We start from the raw sequence: 25,648 nt of genomic DNA on the forward strand, positions 1-25,648 counted from the left end.
GAACCCGTGCATAACTCGACATTCTTGATTAACGACTTTTTCGTTTCTATTCTATAATAGAAATTTTTTAAAGTCACAATTTTTTAAATTTACTTTTTTACCACTGGATTCTTTAGCGAAACTAAAGTAAATCGGTAAATCAGTAAATCCCAGAGAGAGAACTATTTGCTATGAAATAAATCGACGTCGGAACCAATCGATTGACTCCTGTCAAACGTGAACGCAGTTTGACGAACGATCGATTTTCCTCTCTTTTTTCTCGTTTTGTATGTTTTTTTTATTGTACAGTACTCGTTTGTTCGGTTCGTTCGTTTCAGGAACATGAAAACGGGTAGATATCTCAATTTGCACGCTCGCCCGCGCCGACCGGTTGAGTGGCGTGTTGCAACCGGTTGACGTCGTCGGAGTTTACGATGGTCCCGGAGTGAGGGCGCCGCCACCGGTAGCGTTCGGGCCTCCCAACCACCACAACCGGCGATATCTCGCTAATTTATGTCCGGGAAAAGCGTCGGACGCCGAACGCCGGCTACAAGAACTTACGACTTTTACACGTTTATCGACGATAACTTAACGCCGAGTTAAGGGATCCAAACTCAAGATTACCTTTCTCTCAAAGAAAGGCGAATGAACATTTTTGTTCTAAGAGAATTTACACTATAAATCAAGATTACTAGAAATTCAAAGTTTATTTTGTGCAATCATAGTTTCCGTTCTTTAATTTGCAGTTTTCTCTCTGCAGTATCTAGTAATAAGTATTCTGAAAGCAGTATCCAGTATTCTTCTAGCAATATTTAGTGTTCTGGAAGTGGTGTCTAATCTTCTTGTCGCACTATCTAGTCTTCTGCAAGCAGTATCTAGTCATCCATTCTTTTTCCGGTAACATCTAGTCTTCTGCAAGCAATATATAGTCATCTACGAGCAGTATTTGATCTTCTGCATTAACAGAAATCGTCAATTTTGGAAGATTCCAGTAATATTTAGTCTTCTAGAAGTAGTATATAATCTTCTTCTAGTACTATCTACTCTTCTGCAAGTAGTATCTAGTCTTCTTGCAGCATTATCTATTCTTCTTCCGGCACCATTTAATCTTCTGTAAGCTATATATAGTCATCTATAACCAGTATTTGGTCATCTGCAAGTAATATCTACTCTTTTAATAGCATTATCAAGTCTTCTACAACCAGTACTTAGCTTTCTGGCAGCATTATCCAGTCTTCTTCCGGCACCATCTAGTCTTTTGCAATCACTACCTAGTGTTTTGGCAGCTATTTTCACAAATTTAAGTTTATGAACCTTTATGCAACATTATTCTAAATGTATGGCAATTAATGTACCATTCAAATTCTTTGTCCTCTTCTATAAGTTTCTGTATTCAAATTTAATTTTTGTAGGACTAACAGAACAAAAAGCTGAATTTGATGCATCTATTCGGAATCGTCAACATTGGAGAATTCTAGCGCCTCGCCCGCAAGCGACCTCGGCGGTTTAAAGGAAAATGTCTTTTTATAAGAGACTTTATATCTTCACCAAGATGTATAAGAAACGATTTTGCTTCAAATCGCCGAGGTCGCTGGATTTCATATATCAACACGAAATCGTCAATTTTGGAGGATTCCAGCAATATTTAGTCTTCTAGAAGTAGTATATACTCTTCTTCTAGTACTATCTACTCTTTTGCAAGCAGTATCTAGTCTTCTTGCAGCATTATCTAGTCTTTTTCCGACACCACCTAGTTTTCTGCAAGCAATCTATACTTATCTGCAAACAGTATTTGGTCTTCTGCAAGTAGTATGTACTCTTTTAACAGTATTATCAAGTCTTCTACAACCGGTACTTAGCCTTCTGGCAGCATTATCCAGTCTTCTTCCGGCACCATTTAGTCTTTTGCAATCACTATCTAGTGTTTTGGCAGTTGTTTTCACAAATTTAAGTTTATGAACCTTTATGCAACATTATCTCAAATACATGGCAATTAATGTACCATGCGACTTCTTTATCCTCTTCTATAAATCTCTGTATTCAAATTTAACTTTCTTTTTTGAAGTAATAGAGCATAGTACGACTAATAGAACAAAAAACTTCCAGAGTAAATTGTGTTTATAAAATTTATTTAAACAAATCGCCGAGGTCGCTTGCGGGCGAGGCGCTGGAGTTGATATATCTATACGAAATCGTCAATATTGGAGGATTCTAGCGACTCGCCCGCAAGCGACCTCGGAGGTTTGAGGTAAAATGTCTTATAAGAGACTTATTATCTTTACCAGGATATACATATGAGGAACAATTTCGCTTCAAATCACCGAAGTCGCTGGTGGACGAGGTGCTGGATTTCATATATCAACACGAAATTGTCAATTTTGGAGGATTTCAGCAATATTTAGTCTTCTGGAAGTGGTATCTAATCTTTTAGTACTATCTACTCTTCTGCAAACAGTATCTAGTCTTTTTTCGACACCACCTAGTTATCTGCAAGCAGTATTTGGTCTTCTGCAAGTAGTATCTACTCTTTTAACAGTATTATCAAGTCTTCTACAACCAGTACTTAGCCTTCTGGAAGCATTATCCACTCTTCTTCCGGCACCATCTAGTCTTTTGCAATCACTACCTAGTGTTTTAGCAGCTGATTCTAGCGCTTCGCCCGCAAGCGACCTCGGCGGTTTGAAGGAAAATGTCTTTTTATAAGAGACTTTATATCTTCACCAAGATGTATAAGAAACGATTTTGCTTCAATTCGCCGAGGTTGCTTGCCTGCGAGGCGTTGGATTTGATATATCTATATTTAGTCTTCTGGAAATGGTATCTAACCTTTTTCTAGTATTATCTACTCTTCTGCAAACATTATCTAGTCTTCTTGCCGCATTATCTAGTCTTCCTCCGACACCACCTAGTCTTCTGCAAGCAATTTATAGTTATCTGCAAGTGGTATCTACTCTTTTAACAGCATTATCAAGTCTTTTACAACCAGTACTTAGCCTTCTGGAAGCATTATCCACTCTTCTTCCGGCACCATCTAGTCTTTTGCAATCACTACCTAGTGTTTTGGTAGCTGATTCTAGCGCCTCGCCCGCAAGCGACCTCGGCGGTGTGAAGGAAAATGTCTTTTTATAAGAGACTTTATATCTTCACCAAGATGTATAAGAAACAATTTTGCTTCAATTCGCCGAGGTTGAATATCTCGCTGAGGTTGTTATCTATATTTAGTCTTCTGGAAGTGGTATCTAATCTTTTTCTAGTACTATCTACTCTTCTGCAAACAGTATCTAGTCTTCTTGCAACATTATCTAGTCTTCCTCCGACACCACCTAGTCTTCTGCAAACAATTTATAGTTATCTGCAAGCAGTATCTGGTCTTCTCCAAACAGTATCTAGTCTTTTGTAAGCAGTATCTAGTATTTAAGCTTCATGTAACACTATCTAGTGTTTTAGCAGCTGTTTTGAGAAATTCAAGTTTGAGGAGCTTTATGTAACATTATCTCAAATGCATGGCAATAATCAAAAATACATTTCCAAGAGCTATCTTAAATTGTTTAGAGGTATAAAAACATAACAAAAAGCTTTTGGAGTATCTTGTGTTTATGAAATTTATTTATACATACGATGGGTTCTGCATTAATTGTAAATCGTAAATTTATTACATCGTATATTCAACAGTAGTACAATTAAGATCCTTTCGAATGGTGAATTTATTACTAAATAATTATTGCAATAAAATCAGATTGGAAACCGAAACCGTCTTCTTCGAAAAATAACTCACGAAAGTAACCCCTTTTTCCCATTTATAAAGCTTAATACAACGATTTCTTTTAAAGGCGCGTCGACACTTAACACATAGCGATCGCGGCACAAAGTGATATTTAACAGAAAGACATAAAATCAAATCGCCGGCGTTTACTGTGCCATAAGACCTCTGGGGCTCGCGTGCTGCCGCCTACACCTCGTACTTTATGAAGTACTAAAGCGGCCGACTCCTGAGCGCTCGATGGCACCGACAAGGATGGAACCACAACTACGATTCGAACGGTAGAAAAAGACGGGGCGAATCGCCCCCTAACCGCCCCGATGTTCGCCCCGGGCACAACAAGTGTGCCCTTAAACGTAACCGTTACTATAAACATAATTTCGGCGAGAACACTTTTATGCGATAGTAAAATCTTTGTTGGATTTACCCCCCCAAGTATCGACCTGAAATTGAATTACTTAGATACTTTGATGGGATTATGGGAGAGTTCAAAAATGAATGAATTTTTTGAAATAAAAATATTATGATAATAATTGTAGGAGTTGTGAAAGGGCGGTAGCCCAGGAACTAAGAGGGTTTCTTGGTACTTGAAAAGGGGGGGAAAGTTGGGTATGAGAAAGGGGGGTTCTCGACTGGTGGGTTATAGAGGAGAGAGAGGAAGAGGCGAAGTGAGCTGAGCACAGGCCGCGAGTCCGCCATTCGGCGGCCATAAATCATGGGTTACCACATTGTAGCCCGGTAAATCATGCGGGGGGAACGGGCCGAGGGGTTTGAAGGGTGGTGGCGGGGCTCGCGGGGCGGGTACGGCCCGGCGTGAAATGAAATCCATTCGTCTCTGTCAGCGGGCGCGGCGCGCTCTTTCTCTCATCCGTTGCGGCCGCAACCACCGCCGCCAAAGCTGCTGCTGCTGCTAGTGCCACCGCCTCCGTCGGGGGGCTGCAGCACCCTCTCAACGAGAGAACGTCAGCGGTTCTCAATGGGTTTTACCCCAAATTACAATTACTTCTTATTACTTAAATAGTTTAAATTTAACCCAAAAATTTTTTTTCTTAATAAAAAGAATTAAAATTAAATGAAACACCATTTTCATTTTCATTTTAATGATTATAATTTAGGATAGATCATTTTTTTAGTTATTAGTTTGAGAACCTCTACTTTTTAGTTGTTATCCATTTTTTTGACTAGGTGGTGTAACTTGGAACAAATAAAAGTTCACCATCGCGCGCCGCGCCGCCGTACAACTAAACAACAACCAACAAGAAAAGACGAAGAATAAGTTTTAAAAAAATGGTTCGCGAGAAAGGCTGGCGCTCTGAGAGTGGGAAAACAAGCGGCGAGATTAAGAAATATGCATGTACCAGATCAAGTCCTCGCGGACTGGAGGACATTAAGATTTGTCTTCCAGCGACTCGCGCACAATTTTTTTTTGTCGTTTCATTTTGGAACTTTTTTTTAGTTGTTGCCTTCTCGCCTCCTTTTTTTTCCTCCTCTCGAGGTTGCTTTTATGACAGCGCTTTAACTCCGCGAATAACAAATGAGGCGACCGGCCTTTTTCTTTGAGTCCTCGCGGTGTCGCGTACATACTAAATGACCATGAAGGACGGTTCTCTCTTACGTCAGGTTAGGAAAGAAATATTTCTACTGTCGGATAAATTGGCTGCGAATAATGTTACTACCCAAAAAAATTTTCTCTTTCAAAAAGATTCAACGAAATTTGATATCCACTAAATTAATCATTAAGTTACTTACATTTGTAATTTTTTCACATTTTTCTTGGATTCGTACAACAAATTTTTAAGAAACGACACAAGTGGAACGTTTGAACGACTCAACACAACTGTCCTTATTTTATTGTTGTATTTTTTTAGTGACCTAGAAAAGTAAAAAACTTTTTTAAACACACCCTAAATCCAGGCACAAAAAAGCTTTCTTCTTTTTTCTTTTGTATTCCAACTTAAGGGTTGTAAAAACAAATTCTTTTTAGTATAAACCGTTACTAATTAAATCATTCCAATTTTAATCTCAACAAATAAAATTAGTTATCGTGTAAAAATCAACACAAAATCGCCAACTTTGGAAAATCGTCGGCTATTTGAGGACAAATGTCTTCTTATAATAGGCTTTGGAAGTATTTAGTATTTTCTCAGCAATATTTAATCTATCTAGTCATTTGCTAGTAGTATTTAGTCTTCTGCCAATAATAAATAGTCTTCCAAGAGAATTTTTTGTCTTCTGTCAGCAATACACTATTTATTAGCTCACCATCAAACTTTGACATATGATGTTAATCCAATTACCCCAAAAAAAAATGTTAATGAACATATGTTCTATGTCAATTATTTACGAAATTATAACACTTTAAAGTTTTCTGCAACAAATTTATTAATAGTCAGTAAAATCAAACAAAGTTGTCATTGTAATATGTCAGTTTGCTGTAAGATTTAATTATTACATACAAGAAGAAACTCAAAAATAGCACTGAAGAGTATGCTGATATAATTTTCGTGTATGCTTTTTGCAATAGAAATGTTCGACAATCAGTACGAGAATATAAGAAAGATTTCCACAGCGTCATTTGCCATATTATTCAGTTTCTAGCGATTCTTTCAGAAGACTTCCAGATACAGGTAATCCTCCTCCAGCAAAGCTATTCGACTGCGTGTAGTTAATGTAGAGGACGAAGAAGCTATAATTAATGCTGTAAGTCAAAATTTTGCATGGCGCGTATTGAATCGCGAAGTCCTTCATTCGTATTGTAAACAGAATGTTCAAGCTCTACAGCCAGGAGACAACATGCCCAAAATAATGACTTCATTTCAAATGTTCTCTGGACAGATGACTCATGTTTTACACGAGATGGCATAAATAATTACCATAATGAACATATCTCGGCATTACAAAATCCGCATGCGATTAGACCAAGGAAATTTCAACAACGTTTCTGCATCAACGTTTGGGGTGGAATATTTAACAACAATTTACTAGGTTTGCATGTACTTTATGGACGTTTGAACGCTGTAAATTACAGATTTTTTTTTTGAACAATACACTTTTTGTTTTACTTGAAGATATACCTTTTAACGTAATTCAAAATATGTGGTACGATGGTGCCCCATCTCATCGCGGAATGGTCCATTTGCTTGACCACCTAGATCCCTCGACCTTAATCCATTGGATTTCTACTTAACACACGAGAACAGTTATTAAACAGAATACAAATGGCTGCTACTGAAATAAGAAATCAATCAGACATTTTAATTCGGCTGAAGAACTCTTTAATTCCTCGTTGTGAGGCATGTATTCTAGCAGAAGGAGGCTATTTTGAACAATATTTGTAATGTTTATGTGTTTTAAAAAATTTAGCAGTTAATTATGATATAAAAATTAAAACTTTGAAGTTCATTAACATTTTTTTTTGGTAATTGGATTAGCTATCATATGTCAAAGTTTGATAATGAGCTAATAAATCACCCTGTATAGTCATTTACAGCAGTAAGTAATCTTACAAGGACAGTTTTTTTCTGTCAGTAGTATCACTAGGTCTACTATCCGTGCAAAAAGTCAAGATCGATATCTTCGTAACCGCTCGATGGAAAAAATTGCGGTAAAGTTTATTGTAAGATATGTCAAATAATGTCGGTTGCGGATTCCGTTATCAATTTTTCAAAATTAGGCTCCCTAATTTTTTAAGAGCGATTTAATAGAATTACAAATTAAAGAGAAACAGAAATAAGTTATGCGGGGAGAGGAGGGTTCCGTCCAATCGGAACAGATGGTGCGTCCCAGACAGGACGTCGCGCCTTTATCTTACCTACATAAAGAAATAAGGCGCGACGTCCTGTCTGGGACGCACCATTACGATAGTTTTCGAGAAAAAAATCGCAAAGTTCTTCTGTAAGCAATAAGTAATTTCTGCAAGTAGTAAGTAGTCTTCTAAAGGCAGTTTGTTTTTTGTTAACACTATTTGGACTTCTGCCAACAATCTCTAATCTTTTATCAACGGTATCTAGTCTCTTACAGCAGTAAAAAGTGTTCTAAGAGCGTTTTTTATTAACAGCAGCTTGTGCTCCACTAGTAGTAGGTATCTAATTTTCTGCCGGTAGTATCTAGCTGATATCTAATAATCCTAGTGTTCTACAATGAGTATTTAACCTTCTGTATCCAGCAGTATCTAGTCTTCTACGACTGGTTACAGGTTATAGTTTTCTATTGACTCACCTTCAATTAGTAGCCTTTGTGTTCTACCTACAGTATCTAATTTAGAATAGGTTATAAAACATGGGTTCAATTTGTTGTAAGATTCTGGAATTGATGAAAAATCCATAAATTTTAGTTGTTGATAATTGATTATTCTCACTAATTACAAGATTCTAATTAGAATTCGATCACCGCAATGTTTAAATCATCAAAGACTGATACAGGGCCGGTTTAGGTCGTTTGCGGTAAAACGTTTGCGAACGTTGGGGACAGATTGCGCATAATACGGTTCTGCGTTACGGAATCAAGTGGAAGGCTAATCGCGATATGCGGCGCACGTGCCGAATCCACGCTCACGATCTAAAACAATTGTGCATTTCCGCGAGAGAGAGACAACATAGAGGGCGCCGCTATCGGCGTACATCGTACGCGTTGCTTTACGCGCTGCCGCATGTTTGCGTAATTAATCCTCGCCGTCTATCCAGATTGTCATCTAAGTAAGAAATGACTGAATACCTGGACGTCGACTTGGTATGTTAAGAATTGAGATTTTTTAAGGAGAAGGGAACTTTGTGACCTTAACGCGCGATTTTATCATCGCATATATGAGAAGAAAAGTTAGTTGTCCTCTCTTCTTGAGAAAGGTATTTTTGTATAATTTCGTTGAATTCAGTTTGAAGCTGTTTTCGTTCACACAGCTTAATTATGCGCCGTCGATAATTCTCGTCTTTAGGGGGGATGTAAAAGGGGGGGCATGGTTCGAAATTTAAGGCGGTCATAAATATCGGCGCGCGTCGTCGGCCGGGCCGAGGAACGGTTCTCGGCCGTGAATCACCGGCCTCGCCGTATTTCATAGACCGAAAGCTCGGGGGGCATCGATCTAATTTATTTTTCTATGTGGCCCGCGGGGGCCGCGTCCTCCACCCGACCCGTCGTTGTCGGTCCGCCGCCCCCGCGCCGGAAAGTAGTTCAATTACTTTGTTAGATATCCCGCAATAAATCCGCCGATAAATTCAACGGGAAGAGGATTATTGGAAATAACTTCCTTCCTTCCACCGGCGGCGGTCGTCCCGCCGGAAATCCGCCGCCCTCAGTTTGCTTCCAAACCGCCAACGGCATTTTTACCGGAAGTAAACACGGGAATTAATCAGGATGCGTTCGATTCACCAAGAGTTATAACATCTTTAATTCTTTCCAGCTAGGTTTATCTATACATTCATGGAAATCGATAAGATTAAAATTATTTAGGCACTTGGCACGAGATCAATTGAATTGTTCATTCGTTGGCAAGGAGAGTCGTTCATCCTCGGACCAGAAAATCTTCGGTCCCATGTGGGCGTGTCCATGTTTTATTTCTTCGCAAAAGGGTGCCGGAGACGAATTAATTTTAGGGCAATAACTGTAAATTAGCGACCAATTCACGCCTTTAGTGGTGTCGAAACCAGGATCAGTGTCGGTTGACCTTCGAACCACCACAAATCAAGTCCTACAAGAGGACCTACGTTTTCCTCTCTCCCCTATATTGAATTAAAACCTTCATCTCAACTCTTAATTCTCTCAATTCAGAAATTTCGATCATTTAATAAAGATGAATCTGTGTTATGGTTTGGGTCATACATTTATATCAAAACTTCAGACTATGAATAACAATATTTGGACGGGGTCGCGCTTCATCTTACGATTTATTACATCCCTTAGAGACACATAAATTTTCTACAATTCGGTGTTTAATTAACTACGAAGCAAATATTTTTTTATGATATATACATATATATAAATTGATGCTATAACACTTTTTTATAAAGTATGAGACCTCGTACTAACTCCACTTCAAAACTTTTGCGAAATTAAAACACGTCCGTTCTCGTTTTGCTCGTAGCGATACTTCCTATCCCCTCACCTCCGGGTTTTAATGAAGAATTGAGTTCAACTAAAAAAAAGTTAGGAGAAATAATATGTACTTTCAAAACTGGTCTTTAATTAGACAAAAAAATCAGTTTTACTAGTTTCGGCTAATAGCCATCTTCAGAGACTAGTTTCTAAGATGCAATATTAGTGATGTTGAGATCAATATTAGCTATTTTATGGATGTTAAAAGGGATGGTATTAATTCACTTTTTATGTCACAATAAATTAATTTATCTTTTCTTTCCAGCTGAGCTTCGAAGTAAAATCCAAGGAAAGCAACATCCATTCGGTGAGTCGTTTTCAATTTTATTAATTTATCAAAACATATCGGGATAATTCGCGATTTGAACGGTGTAATGTTGCTAGATAAAAACCGTTTGCACTCTACTAATAGGATTTGTGCTTGAGAAACGGTATCATTCAATCAATTTTTGCGTTTTGTGCTTGAAAAATTATAAAGCTTTAATTATTAACATTGTCAAAACATAAAATAATTTGAAATTGAGTTAAAACTAAGTTGAAACTAAGTTGCTGGTTGAAACAATATCTATCCTTGAAATGATCTGAAACTCAAAAATCAAATGATATTTTTTTCTATATATTTGTGATTATCGTTTGAATTAGAACTAAGCAAAAAAAAACAGTTTATTGCAAAAAGTATATATCGGAACAGTTTCTCTCTGTAAGTCATATGATAGAAAGATGCTATTTGAAAGTGCATTTCAAATTTCAAGTCAATCGAATGAGTAGTTTTTTAGGAATCGTGTTAACCAGATGTAAAAAGGATGTTTCGAGAAAAATGCACTTACACTTTCATATACTACAATGTTATGCGTTAATTTAACCTTTATAACTTCTACATTCAGCCAGACGCAAGCTTTCATTTGAGATATATAACATGATCGATTTTAAGATCAAACCGTTCTTTAGTTATAGCAAATTTAATCAAAATTAATTTTTTCTTATTAGATACGTGGAGGCATTTAAATGACCGTACGTAGGTAATTAGTAAATTTTGAAATCGGGAATTTCCGCCTTCGCATTCATTGTGGATCATACTTTCAATCGAAACATTGACGGCTAAAATTAATCAATTAATTAAGGAGATGTGTTTGATTAGTTAGTTTTTTGTGTTTTAATCAAAATCCTTAAATATGTCGAATCGGGCATTTCAACAACTGCATTTAGCCAAGCGCAAGCTTACGTTTGAGATATAAAACATTAAAATCCGTCAAACCGTTCTTTAGTTATAATCAATTCAATAGAAATTAATTTTTTCTTATTGGAGGCTAGACTTTTGGTCGTCTATACTTGCATAAACAACGAGACGAACACGGTGTCATTCCGAAGGCTGTACAAGGTTAAGGAGAGAGAATTGAGATCGGGCATATTTGGTGATTTCTATAGAAGAAACTATGGCGAATCGAATGACCTATGTATCTTGATAATCGAGTACATTGTTTACGAGTTATGACTACTTAGAGAAAGTCATTTTTGTGTTATTTTCGTGTACCTTCGCAATATTTTGGAGTTTTAGCGGATTTCGAATCGGGCATTTCCACTTTTTGGCTAAATAAGGATTCAGCTTTCGAATGAGACATTGTTTATCAAAATCGATTGAGTGGTTCTCTTGTTAATATCAAAATACTATACATGTAAAATTCTATCTAATTGGGGGCTAGAAAAATGAGGGCTAACTAGGTATAAATTGTGTAAGTTTCGGGCCGATAGTTGAAGAAATCAAGAAGAAAAACAAATTTTATTCAGTACCCACTACATAAAAAAAAATAAGAATAACAATATAAATATCTATAATATGTGTATATAACAAAAATAAAAAAGTGAAGGGGTGAGAATAGGGCTACCGACCAGGGTCTTTCTGCCCGTGATTTTTGTAGTCGGCGGCTTGTTTCAGTCTTCTCTGACGGCCAGGAGTTTTTGGAAGAGAAGAGGTGGATTGTTGCGAGGGTGGAGTAATCGAGGCGATATAAGCGTGTGTTGCAAGGCGTTGGTAGGAAAATTTAGGATGGATTTATCGGACAAAGATTGAAGGCGGGTATGGATAGGGGGGATATCGGTAAGTTGGTATAGCAGATCATTGCTAGGGTTAAAGAGGGGATTACGGGGGTTCCTAATTCGGGTGATGGATCTCAGTGCAGATCTTTCCGCTACTTCCAGGTGGTACTTCGTTTTTCTTGGTGCGTCGCTTAACAGTATTGATCCATATTCTATGATGGGCCTGCATATGGTCTTGTAGATGTGCGAGGCACATGAGGTAGAGATTCCACGACCTCTGAACGAGAGGGATTTAAAGTGTTTGGCGCGTGTCTTTACTTTCATCTTCACCTTGGTTGCATGAGTGGAAAACTTAAGCGTTCTGTCAAGTGTTATGCCAAGATACTTGCAGGTTGGTGAGACAGAGATTGCCGTTGATTGTATTGTAATTGTGGGAGAGGGAGCGCGGGGTGAAAGGAATGGGACAAAAAATTGTGTTTTTGTGGGATTGAGTAGGATGCGCCATTTTCGGAACCAATTTTCCGTTTCGTTTATGAGCGTCTGCAGCTTACGGACGGAGGAAGTGATATCCTTACTGTGCGAGACCAATGCTGTGTCATCGGCATAAAGTAGTGCGTATGCAGTGAGGTTAAAGGCGTCAGGGTTGTCGTTGTAAAGATCGTGGCAGAATAGATTGTATAGAGAGGGAGAGATAGGCGAACCCTGAGGAAGGCCTTGCTGAGCGGAGAAGCTGTGGGAGGAGTGATTTTTCAACTTCACGATGGAGGAGCGATTCGACAGGAATTGGTTTATCAGGGTTAGAAGATAGTATGGCGTTTTTAGCTTATCCAGTTTAAACAGCAATCCTTTGTGCCACACGGAGTCAAAGGCCTTTCGGACGTCCAGAAACACTGCTGCAGATTTCAGTTTTACAAAACGTGCCGCCTGGAAGTTGGAAACCAGAATAGTTAGTGGCTGGGACGTTGATTTGCCGGATTGGAAGCCAAATTGGTAAGGCGGAATTTTCTTTGATACCGCAACCAGGAGCTTGTTCTTCAAGTGCGTCTCGAAGAGTTTTCCAATTACGGGGAGCAGTGAAATGGGGCGATAGTTGGCTGGATCAGATAGAGAAGAATCCTTCTTGGGAATACACGTAATAATTGACGTCTTCCAGTCGCGCGGGAAATGCTGAGTCGTAAGGCAAAAGTTAATTATTTTTCTGATAAAGCCATGGATGTTAAGATCTAGACTTCTAAGCAGTTTCCTTGTGATGTTATCATAGCCGGGAGCGGTATCTTTTCCCTGTCCAAGAAGAGTAAAATATTCGTCTTCCAACATGAGAGCATCTTCGGGTGTCTCGAACGGTGTCAAAAATGCGGATTCGTACCAATTATCTATAATGCTTTTATTGTGGGAACAAAACGAAACATCCTCGGTAAAGGTGAATACACCTTCTAGATAGTCAGCGTGTATGTTGACAATCTCTTCAGGGTTGGAGTGCACACCGCCATCGGTAGGATCAATGAGCTCCTCCGTTCCAGGTGTCTTTTGGTATCTTGATAGTTTTCGAATTTCGTGCCAATAGTTTCTTCCTTTACACATTTTTATTTTGTCACAGGCTTCCATGTACTTTTCCGTTCTGTATTGCTGAATTAGTTTCTGTATCTTTTTGTTGAACTCATTAAACTTCTTTTTCAACTCAGGCACTTCATATACCCTGAAGTCTCGATATAGGCGTCTTTTCTCCTTGATGAGTCTGATAATAAATGGAGGTAGCGGAAAACTGTAGTGTTTGGTGGTTCTGGATGGGCTCGCTTTGTCTATTGACTCCTTAAGACATTTGTTAAACCTTGAGATCGTGTCAACTGTGATTGTCTGATGTGCTTCTATGAAGTCTTTCATTATTGAGTTAACTGTCTCCATGTCGCAAAGCTTATAGTTTTTAATTAAAGTCGGAACAGGTTTAGGTACGTTGGTTGTGACGTTGACATAAACTAAAATGCCCAAGTGATCGGAGCATAAATCCGGAACAACTTCTACCTGTGTAATTAGACCGCGGATGTTTCTTGTGCAGAACAGTAGATCAGGAGTAGAGTTCGGATTGTTTTCCATAACGTACGTGGGAGGAGTCGTGATTTGTACGAAATTGGACATATTCAGGAAATGTCTTATGTGTTTCCTTTTGGTTGGATTCGGATTGAAGTCACCAATTATGAGACATTTGTCGTGCAGTGAGGCCATGTTAAATATGGATTCTTCAATTTTACTAAACGGGTGGATATAAATTAAGAAAACATGTATTAAGTCTGTCCCGATAGTGATGCAAAAATGAAGTGCATTATTTAATGGAGAGTTGATTGCGGGGGGGTTGGATTTTCCCAATTGTATCGTGGGGTGGCCCATAGCCACCGCTCCTCCTCTGACTCCTCTATTTATAACATTGCCGTGGTTTTGGATTGACGTCCAGTTTCTAAATGTGATGGAAGACTTCGATTTTGTTTCCACAAACATTGCGCAACGGATGTGATTCTCAATGATGTAGTTTCCGATCAGGTGTGATTTCGGGTGGTAGCTGTTGATGTTTGCGTACAATAATTTTATGCTGGTCATTGTTGATCTTGCGGAATCGAGGATTGGTAGCCGTGGATAGGTTCTGTAGGAGATGGCTTAGAGGTGTCCTGGAGATCAATCATGATAACGTACATGTAACTTCCAGAGAATGCGACAATCGTATCGATTTGGTAGTTTTCTACAAATTTCCGTTTGAGGGAATTGATAAGCTCTTGACGATCGCGTGGTTTGGGTGAGTTAATTTTTGAGAGGTAGGTATCAATAATGTGGTCGTGAATGGTGATTGGTTTATGTATGCGTGTTTCTTTTGTTTTTGTAGAAATTTGGTCAGATTTTTTATTAGCCGATTTTATTCGAACGTTAGGGACTCCTCGTATGGGAGCTGTGGGGCGGTTCTTGCATTTTAGTGACCAGGCACTGTGTCCCTCCAGGCCGCAGGATTTGCATTTCTCCGGTAGCTGTGAGGTGCATTTAGTGGTACTATGTGGGCCGAGGCATTTTGAGCACTGCACTGTGGCAGTGCATTTGTCTGAGGTATGGGAAAATTCGTCGCATCTACTACACGGGATCGGCATTGGCGGTGGAGCGCGGCTTTCAAACACTGGAAAGTGGTTGTTTTTGAAGAATACTCCCGCTTGCAGAAGCTTTTGATAGGAGTCGACACACCCGGAAATTATCCTAATTTTATAGGTGGGCTTATCTGTGGCTTTTGAGATAATTCTTTTACAGTATCTGTGTGATATATTAAGCGAGTTCAGATGTTCGCTAATTTCTTGATCTGTAATTTCAAGATCAACGGAAGCAATAACTGCAGAGTATGAGGCCGATGGAATTTTTTTAATAGATGGTGTAAAATTTCTTGATTCAGAAAACTCTGAGATAATATTTTGATTTTTTAGTAGATTTAAATTGATGGTTTGTTGTGGTTTGGAGTTTTCCGATTTAATAATAAAGCCCTCCTTTGTTTTTATTATAATGTCGCGTGGATTAAGTGAGTGTTTCGTCCAAATTTCGGACAACTGAATCCTGCTTAGCGGAAGACTTGTTTTTATGAAGAACACCGAGTTGTAGATTTTTGTCTGTTGTTGGTACGTAAGCGGGCGATCAGAGAACCGGTTAGCGGCTGGAGCACGTGGAGTTCGAAAAATTGTTGGTGTTTGCGGTGGATAAGAATTTTTATTTTTAGGTGGATGCGGAACTTTAAATGCGGAATCACTGCCGCTAGTGTTTTGTTTTTTGTGAGGACGATCCGTGTGTGTGTATTTTTTCGGGCGGCCGCGTTTTTTATTAGGGAGTCCGAACTCACCGTCCGGGTCCTGGTCGGATTCCGAGGCCGAAGCCCCCGAACCTTGCGTTTCCATAGTTGTGATCACACCCCCAAATATAGGAAAATTGTTCACGTAGGTAGTAAATTAAAATTTAATTAAATCACTGCTATTAAACACGCTAAAGCCGAGAAACGCAAGAGCATGCGTGACTCGTGCAAATGTCTTGAGAAGACTGAAGAAATCAATTTTTTACGATTTTTTATAATAATCATAGAAAATATTACAATTTTCGGATGAATTCAAACATTATTTTCTCAAAAACTAAATAGTGTTTTCAAAAACGGATTTCACCATTAAGAAGAGCACATTTTTGTTTATACATCGTGGTGGTTTCATAACAATTTTATAACAAATCGATTTTTTACGAATTTTTATAACTGTAGGAAGTTCTAAAACCTTCGATTCAGTTTAAACATAATTTTCTCAAAAACTAAATGATATTTTCAAAAACGGATTTCATCATTAAAAGGGACACATTTTTCTTTATAAATTGTGCAAGTTTTAGATCGATGGCTTAAGAAATCGATTTTTTACGAATTTTTATAATAACCATAGAAAATGTTACAATTTTCGGTTGAATTCAAACATTATTTTCCCAAAAACTACATGATGATTTCAAAAACGGATTTCACCATTAAGAAGAGCACATTTTTGTTTATACATCGTGGTAGTTTCATAACAATTTTATAATAAATCGATTTTTTACGAATTTTTATAACTATAGGAAGTTCTGAAACTTTCGATTCAGTTTAAAGATAATTTTCTCAAAAAGTAAATGATATTTTTTAAAACGGATTTCATCATTAAAAGGGACACATTTTTCTTTATAAATTGTGCAAGTTTTAGATCGATGGCTTAAGAAATCGATTTTTTACGAATTTTTATAATAATTATAGAAAATGTTACAATTTTCGGTTGAATTCAAACATTATTTTCCCAAAAACTACATGATGTTTTCAAAAACGGATTTCACCATTAAGAAGAGCACATTTTTGTTTATACATCGTGGTAGTTTCATAACAATTTTATAACAAATCGATTTTTTGCGAATTTTTATAACTATAGGAAGTTCTAAAACCTTCGATTCAGTTTAAAAATAATTTTCTCAAAAAGTAAATGATATTTTCAAAAACGGATTTCATCATTAAAAGGGACACATTTTTCTTTATAAATTGTGCAAGTTTTAGACCGATGCCTTAAGAAATCGATTTTTTACGAATTTTTATAATAATCATAGAAAATGTTGCAATTTTCGGTTGAATTCAAACATTATTTTCTCAAAAACTAAATGATGTTTTCAAAAACGGATTTCACCATTAAGAAGAGCACATTTTTATTTATACATCGTGGTAGTGTCATAACAATTTTATAACAAATCGGTTTTTTACGAATTTTTATAACTATAGGAAGTTCTAAAACCTTCGATTCAGGTTAAAAATTATTTTCTCAAAAACTAAATAATATTTTCAAAAACGGACTTCAACATTAAAAAGAACACATTTTTCTTTATAAATTGTGCAAGTTTTAGATCGATGGCTTAAGAAATCGATTTTTTACGAATTTTTATAATAATCATAGAAAATGTTTCAATTTTCGGTTGAATTCAAACATTATTTTCTCAAAAACTAAATGATGTTTTCAAAAACGGATTTCACCATTAAGAAGAGCACATCTCTGTTTATACATCGTGGTAGTTTCATAACAATTTTATAACAAATCGATTTTTTACGAATTTTTATAACTATAGGAAGTTCTGAAACTTTCGATTTAGTTTAAAAATTATTTTCTCAAAAAGTAAATGATATTTTTTAAAACGGATTTCATCATTAAAAGGGACACATTTTTCTTTATAAATTGTGCAAGTTTTAGATCGATGGCTTAAGAAATCGATTTTTTACGAATTTTTATAATAAGCATAGAAAATGTTTCAATTTTCGGTTGAATTCAAACATTACTTTCTCAAAAACTAAATGATGTTTTCAAAAACGGATTTCACCATTAAGAAGAGTACATTTTTGTTTATACATCGTGGTAGTTTCATAACAAGTTTATAACAAATCGATTTTTTACGAATTTTTATAACTATAGGAAGTTCTAAAACCTTCGATTCAGATTAAAGATAATTTTCTCAAAAAGTAAATGATATTTTTAAAAACGGATTTCACCATTAAAAGGAACACATTTTTCTTCATATATTGTGTAAGTTTTAGATTGATGGCTTAAGAAATCGATTTTTTACGAATTTTTATAATAATCATAGAAAATGTTGCAATTTTCGGTTGAATTCAAACATTATTTTCTCAAAAACTAAATGATGTTTTCAAAAACGGATTTCACCATTAAGAAGAGCACATTTTTGTTTATACATCGTGGGGGTTTCATAACAATTTTATAACAAATCGATTTTTTACGAATTTTTATAACTATAGGAAGTTCTAAAACCTTCGATTCAGGTTAAAAATTATTTTCTCAAAAACTAAATAATATTTTCAAAAACGGACTTCAACATTAAAAAGAACACATTTTTCTTTATAAATTGTGCAAGTTTTAGATCGATGGCTTAAGAAATCGATTTTTTACGAATTTTTATAATAAGCATAGAAAATGTTTCAATTTTCGGTTAAATTCAAACATTATTTTCTCAAAAACTAAATAATATTTTCAAAAACGGACTTCAACATTAAAAAGAACACATTTTTCTTTATAAATTGTGTAAGTTTTAGATCGATGGCTTAAGAAATCGATTTTTTACGAATTTTTATAATAATTATAGAAAATGTTACAATTTTCGGTTGAATTCAAACACTATTTTCTCAAAAAGTACATAATGTTTTCAAAAACAGATTTCACCACTAAGAAAAGCACATTTTTGTTTATACATAGTGATAGTTTCATAACAATTTTGTAACGAATCGATTTTTTATGAATTTTTATAACTATAGGAAGTTCTAAAACCTTCAATTCAGTTTAAACATAATTTTCTCAAAAACTAAATGATGTTTCCAAAAACGGATTTCACCATTAAGAAGAGAACATTTTTCTTTATAATTTGTGCAAGTTTAGCGCCGATTGTTGGAGAAATCGATTTTTTTATAATAACCATAGAAAATTGAACTAAAATCAGAACTAAAACTAGAACTAACACTTCGAACCAGTTTCTGAAGAAGGTTGCAACATGGCATCCGAAACGTCAAACCTTGTTTTAAAAGACGCACGACAAAACACGAAAGTTTCTAGTGTTAGTTCTAGTTTTAGTTCTAATTTTAGTTATAATTTTAGTTCAATTAACTCAATCATAGAAAATGTTACAATTTTCGGTTGAATTTTAATAATGTGAACTTGACATTTGATCTTTTAATTTATTGAATCTTGAAAACTAGTCTTTGAAGATGGCTATTAGCCTACACTAGTAAGGTTCATGTTTTTATTTGATTATAGACCAGTTTCGAAAGTGCAAAAAAGTTCTACATATCATTTCTCCCAATTATTTACAAATACTACTGGTAAAATGAATTTTGAATATACTTTTCAAAAAAAAGCGGGTTTCTAATTATTTTTTCTATATAAATTTTTTTGTATTTAAAAAAGTTGCGATTAAAAATTGTAAATTGTAAATTGTAAATTCCGATGGAGGTAATAGAAAAAAAATTACAAATCGATTTATTATTATAGCTGTTTTTGTCGCGTGGCTGTTTTTTTTTGGTCATCCCATCCGACGATTCGATCTAATCTATCATCGGACCCGTTCGCAACACAATTCGCACTCGCCATAAATTTTATATCTTTAATTAAAAGTGAAATATCGACCGCGCGCAGTTATTAATACACAGGGAGGTGTATATAGGATACGAATATAGTTGTTATAAAACGGTGGTGTAATGTAACGAGTGTTCGCTATGTGCAGACCAAAAAAATTTCCACATTAACCAAAAAAGTTAATTCTCATCACGTCATTTAAACCAAAAATAAACTTTCCCAAGCCATCGATTAAGCGGTAAGTCTTACAAATGTCCAGCACCGTGTGAATTACCCATTAAAGACGGTGTTCTTCCTTGTTCGTCCCCTTCCAATTCCCCCTTTGTCGTTCGTCCTTCGATTCTTTTTTTCTTTTTCTTTTATTCACTAAGAACGTTGGGGCACGTTTATTAATCGGTACAATGCCGTAATTCACTCGGAGTCGCGAAGAGAATTAAGTAATTTTTATTGCTCCTTAATGCACTGTTCTGACGGATGATGTTAAGGGGAAAGGCGTTGGAGAAATATGCGTTGGGAATTAATTAAACAGCGTAAAAAAGAAATTTGGGACAAGAAAAAGTTGCAATTAAAAAAAAGGATAAAAAGAGACGAAAAATAAGGATAAAATGGGACGACGAAAAGGATGAGGCGTGGGCGGAATCCCCAAATGTACCAAAAGGGGACTTGGGGGTCGCTTTCTAGGCGGGGAAGAGGGGAATAGTAAGGGATATCCAAGGATATGAGAAATTGCTGCGCTCCTATTTCTTACGGTACAGAAGACAAATGGGGAGACCCTGTTTGAAATTTTTAAGGACGCATTTTCCGTACTGTGTATTTTCGGGAATTTATTCCATATGTGTATTTTTATATGTGTATTCGTCTGTGTGTGTGAGGATGAGAGTTTAGATGAGTTATTATTGAAAATTTTTCATTTTATTTAATCCAATCATCGTAATTAAGTATTTTTGAGCTGTTTGTACTTCATTAGAATCATTTTTATTCCCACCATTCAGTTTTGTCAATATTCAAAATTTTTGGAATTTTTCTGGAAAGTTATCTCTTCAACTCCTTTAAGTTATTCCTCATTTTCAAGTAATAATAAAATATTTTTAGTTGATTTGAACTATTTTGACACACACCAATAAGCTATTTCTATTCTTTGGCACACTTTCATAAGACACCATCATCATTTTAATTAATCAAAACATCCTCTTTAAGTACAAAACAACTCTACTAACAAAGATTCTACGAAATATTCAAAATTCAAACACTATATATATATATTATAGCATATATATATATATATTTCTTAATTTGACTCAATAAGAAAAGAAAGAAAAAAGAAACTTTTTGCTTAAGCAGCAAGCAAAATCGGTTTTTTTTTTGCAAAGTCTAGATGAATCACGGCAGTTTGTGGCTCAGATGGCACCAGCTTGGTGAGCACAAAAAAAGGACTAAGGAGGGCGAGAAAGGACGAAGGACAAGAAAACCAATATCTCGGCAGTGGCGGAGTCGTAATACGGGCAAAAAAAAGAGTAAGGGAGGGGTGGGGTGGTGGTTCGAGGAGTTTGGGACGAAATAAGAGAAATTCGTATCTCGTGGAAAAACGTATATTTCATATCTTAACGTTGGCGCCCTGGGGCTGTAAGTATACGAGGACGTATTATACGCCCTTGGTGTGATGTATAGAAAGCGCAGATCGCATGCTAGTGTCGCGTTTTCGAACGTTATACGCGGTGAGAGTCCCCCCCTCTTGCTTCCATCCCTAACATTTTCTATTTTCTCCTCCTTTTTTTGTTCTTATCTAAGGTACATTTTCTCTCGCCGATATTTTCGGCGTGTGTGTACTAGATATATATATGGGGTGGTGTTATATACTTTCAGGATGTATTACCAACGACGTACTGCTCATATTAACTGCCCCATTTTTGGCGGAGATATTTTCTTTACACGCAAAACTAACATAAAATAACATTACTGCGACATTTTAGTTGAAAAATAATAAAATTTGTGATTGGTGAAAAAAGTCTCTGGGGTGTACGAAAATAAATAAAAAAAAGAAAAAGAAAAGTGTTCCTAAATCGTTTAACGGAAGACGCGAGGATCTAATCTATCAAATAAATCGTCCATTGAAAAGATTACTTGGGATATTTCTTCCCTTTTTTTCTAGACAATAAAGGGATAACGTGTCGGTCATTGGAATCGTATATTTATCCCCGAAACAAAATCAGATGAGGGTCAATAAAAGTAAAGTTTTTTCTCTAAATTTTCTGTGATGGTGATAATTTCAGTTTAAATGTACAAATTTTTATCTTATCGATTTGAGTTACGTAATGAAGTTCATTACCGCACTAGTTTCATTACTTAACATTAACAGACTTAATTTATTGAAACGAGCAATACTTCTTATAACTTCAGTTATAAAACGTCTATTATATGACAACTAACTTCAAGTTTAAAATGTCAACCTCAATTTTGACATATTTATAATCTTCATTAAAAATCCTTTAAAATGAGTACAAACACGACATATTTATCTTCAATGTTAATGAAGTTATGGTCAACTTCCGGTTAAGAATGTCAACGTCAATTTTGACATATTTGTAATCGTCGTGAAAAATCCTTTTAAATGAATCCAAACATGATACGTTTAATTCCAATTTTACTCGAGATATAAGCAACTTCCGATTTGAAATGTCAATGTCATTTTGACATATTCTAAATTTTTATAAAATGTGTTAAAATTTGTCACAAAAACAGAAATATAATAAAAAAAATCAAAAATTAAGGTTGGTATTAATATTTCAAAATTAAATTAGTTGCTAACTTCGGGTTTAACGTTTTTATTTCAACTTTTTTGTTTTTTGAGATAAATACGTGATGTTTGGACTCATTTTAAAGGATTTTTTATGAAGTTAACAAATATGTCAAAATTAGAAGTTGAAAGTTCGAATTTTTTGGTTTTTTAATAACGATACATCATGAAAGAACACCATGAAGTTGTCTGTTATATGATAACTAACTTCAGATTTAAAATGTCAACCTCAATTTTGACATATTTCTATTCTTCATTAAAAATCCTTTAAAACGAGTACAAACACGACATATTTATCTTCAATATTAACGAAGTTATGGTCAACTTCCGGTTAAGAATGTCAAAGTCAATTTTAACATATTTGTAATCGTCGTGAAAAATCTTTTAAAATGAGTCCAAACATGTTTATTTCCAATTTTACTCGAGATATAAGCAACTTCCGGTTTGAAATGTCAATGTCATTTTGATATATTTTTAATTTTTATAAAATGTGTTAAAATTTGTCACAAAAACAAAAATTTAATAAGAAAAAATCAAAAATTAAGGTTGGTATTAATATTTAAAAATTAAGTTGCTATCTTCGTTGTTGCTAACTTCGGGTTTAATGGTTTTTATTCAAACTTTTTTGTTTTTTGAGATAATTGCGTCATGTTTGGACTCACCTTAAAGGTTATTTTATGAAGATTACGTATATAATAATAAAATTAAAGTTGGCATTGATAACTGAAAGCTTTTTCACGCCTAATGTCTTAATATTTGTCATAAAAACAAAAGTGTAATAAGAAAAAATCAAAAATTAAGGTTGGTACTAATATTTAAAAATTAAATTGCTATCTTCATTGTTGCTAACTTCGGGTTTAATGTTTTTTATTCTAACTTTTTTGTTTTTTGTGATAAGTGCGTCATCTTTGGACTCATTTTAAAGGTTTTTTAATGAAGATGACAAATATGTCAAAATTGACGTTTCAAACCGGAAGTGATTGTATTTCCATTAATATTAAAGTTAAATATGTCGAGTTTGGACTCATTTTAAAGGTTTTTTAATGAAGATTACGAATATAATAATAACTTAATACATAATGTATGAAAACCACGAATAAATTATTATTACAGCTGACTTACCGCTGTCGTTTGTAAAATGGACTAAGGGCCGAAACTAGTTAGACTTAAATTCTATATAAAATAAAAGACAAATTTTTAATTTTATACTAACATCTAGAAAACGACGCTGGTACCGGTGTGATTATGTTTCTAGCCCACTTGTAATATAAATAACTATTATCGTCGCGAAAATAGACTGCAAACCGATATCACCGTATCTAACCGTGAATAAATTATAAGTATTTCCGTTCACTTCGCCATTTTTATCGGGGCGGGGGCGGCATTTTTTCGAGGAAGTACACCCTCGCACCACCCTTTAATTTATGACCCTTACGAACCACCGCTGCCATTGACACATTCGCGTGTATCTGGATATATGGTCGTTGTCGACACTTGCCACGAATATACGTTTTCTAACCAAAATAAAAAAAAAATTAATACATATTTTTTCTTCTCTTTTTGGTTTTTCCACCCTTTTTATTTTTCATCCCTTGTTGTTTTCCTCCTGGTTAACTTTCGGAGATGCGGGTGTTTCTTAAGTGGAGATAAGAAGAGGGTCGTCGTCGCGAAAAACGCGTGAGACGAAAGGCTGGGGGGTTGGTGGCGGCGTCCGAGGCGGTGGAAAAAAGGGAAAAACGTAGGAACGGACGGCCGGTGAGTTATTGTGCGCAAGATAAACGGGCCCGCTCCCGCCCGAAATGAAGTCTGGCTGGAAATTTATTTCTGGCCCCGGTGCAATATCTCCAAGAGAACAGAATTGGACTCCGCCGGCTCCTTCCCGCACTCCCTGCCTTCTCTACGGCCGCCTTCTTGCGCGCTACTCTACCCCCCAAAGGGGGGATGGACGACGCCCGCCGCCACCGGCGTCGCGCCCTAGATTAGCTTTTTATTGGACCTAGGGGCGGTCGGAATTATAAGGGGATGACGGATGGAGGGCTGTTAATTACTTTCCGACGGTGTAATTGTCTTGTCGATATCAGTTTAACTCGTTTTTTATTATAACTTTATTATAACTTATATAACTGTGACGATATAAAGTACTTCCTCTTTCGTGAGTCTAGCCGCACGATTCCTGCCCGAGTTTTCTTTAGGCGAAGAGAACTAACTGGCGCAAGTTAGAGTAATTTCGCCACCTATCTTTCCTGCCACTCGTCTCCCGACAATTCCCGCTTCCGGCCCGAAGTGATATAGTAAATTCCTGGAAGGAGAACGGACGAACATTTCACAACGGGGATGCCTGAACGCATTCCTGTGTCTTCGTCCGACACGCTCCAAGAAACTAGACAACATTATAGCGTCGCGTTTCCGCAATTACCATCAAAAAACTTTTCGAAACAATTCCACACAACACAATATACATTTATTATTTTCAAAAAAATTCTTTTAAAAAAGATTTTTTTATACAAAAAATTTAAAAACGAACATTTTTATTTATTTTTTTTAATGATGATAAGTTTTTTTCCCCCCACCTTCGCAGTTATACTTCCGGGGGTGGGTCTCATCGCAGCTTGGGGTGAAACTCCGGCGCGTGACTTTGCATACGGAACCAGCACGCACCCCGAAAAATGTCAATTTGTTCTTCATTAATGGGGGGCACCGTATTAGGGGATCCCTTATATACCTATCATAAATTTTACCCGACATTTTCCAAAAAGGGGTTCAGAGTTATTAAAGGTGTTTACTGTATTATCTCAAGGTTATAATTTTCAAAACATAGTTCATATTACATATATAGTTTATAACAAATTTTACCACATTAAACATTTATATAATTGGGTTAATATCTTAAGGTTAAAGTCTTCCATTTTTGTATGAAGTGCTCGTCTCGTCGTTTTAATAATATTTATTAATGTTTTAATTTGATTAATGAGATGAACATTTTCTTTTTCTGACAATATGGCTGATGATGACTAATAATAGTCGAAACCGGTAATAATTATTTTACAAGCCAGTAAAAAGTTTTTTATTAAATATTTTCTTTTACATATATAATAAGCTTGCAACATGGATTCCTACAACAATTAATAGTTATTTATATTACAAGTGGGCTAGAAACATAATTACAGTACGAGTGTGGAGAATTGCACGACGAGGTCGTAGACCGAGTCGTGTAATCACACGAGTACTGTAATTATGCTCTAGCCCACGTGTGATATACAGCATTTTATCTACGACTGCTAAAAATTACTAAAAGATCAATTTCTTTAGAAAAGTCTATTTGACATTTATAAAAATATTTTGAAATGATTGTTGACAATT

The 25,648-nt window shown here is 35.8% G+C and overlaps 1 long non-coding RNA gene across 2 annotated transcripts in view; it reads left to right on the forward strand.

The window, feature by feature from the left end:
- The window catches only part of LOC111419107 (uncharacterized), a 228,790-nt gene that overhangs the window by 4,650 nt on the left and 198,492 nt on the right, over positions 1–25,648 (forward strand). For both annotated transcript variants that reach the window (XR_011641573.1, XR_011641574.1), the window contains exon 5: positions 10,092–10,133. This is a non-coding gene — a long non-coding RNA (uncharacterized lncRNA). The remainder of the gene's footprint in view (positions 1–10,091; positions 10,134–25,648) is intronic.

Source organism: Onthophagus taurus, chromosome 10, assembly GCF_036711975.1.
Source record: "Onthophagus taurus isolate NC chromosome 10, IU_Otau_3.0, whole genome shotgun sequence".
NCBI classification, from domain to species: domain Eukaryota; kingdom Metazoa; phylum Arthropoda; class Insecta; order Coleoptera; family Scarabaeidae; genus Onthophagus; species Onthophagus taurus.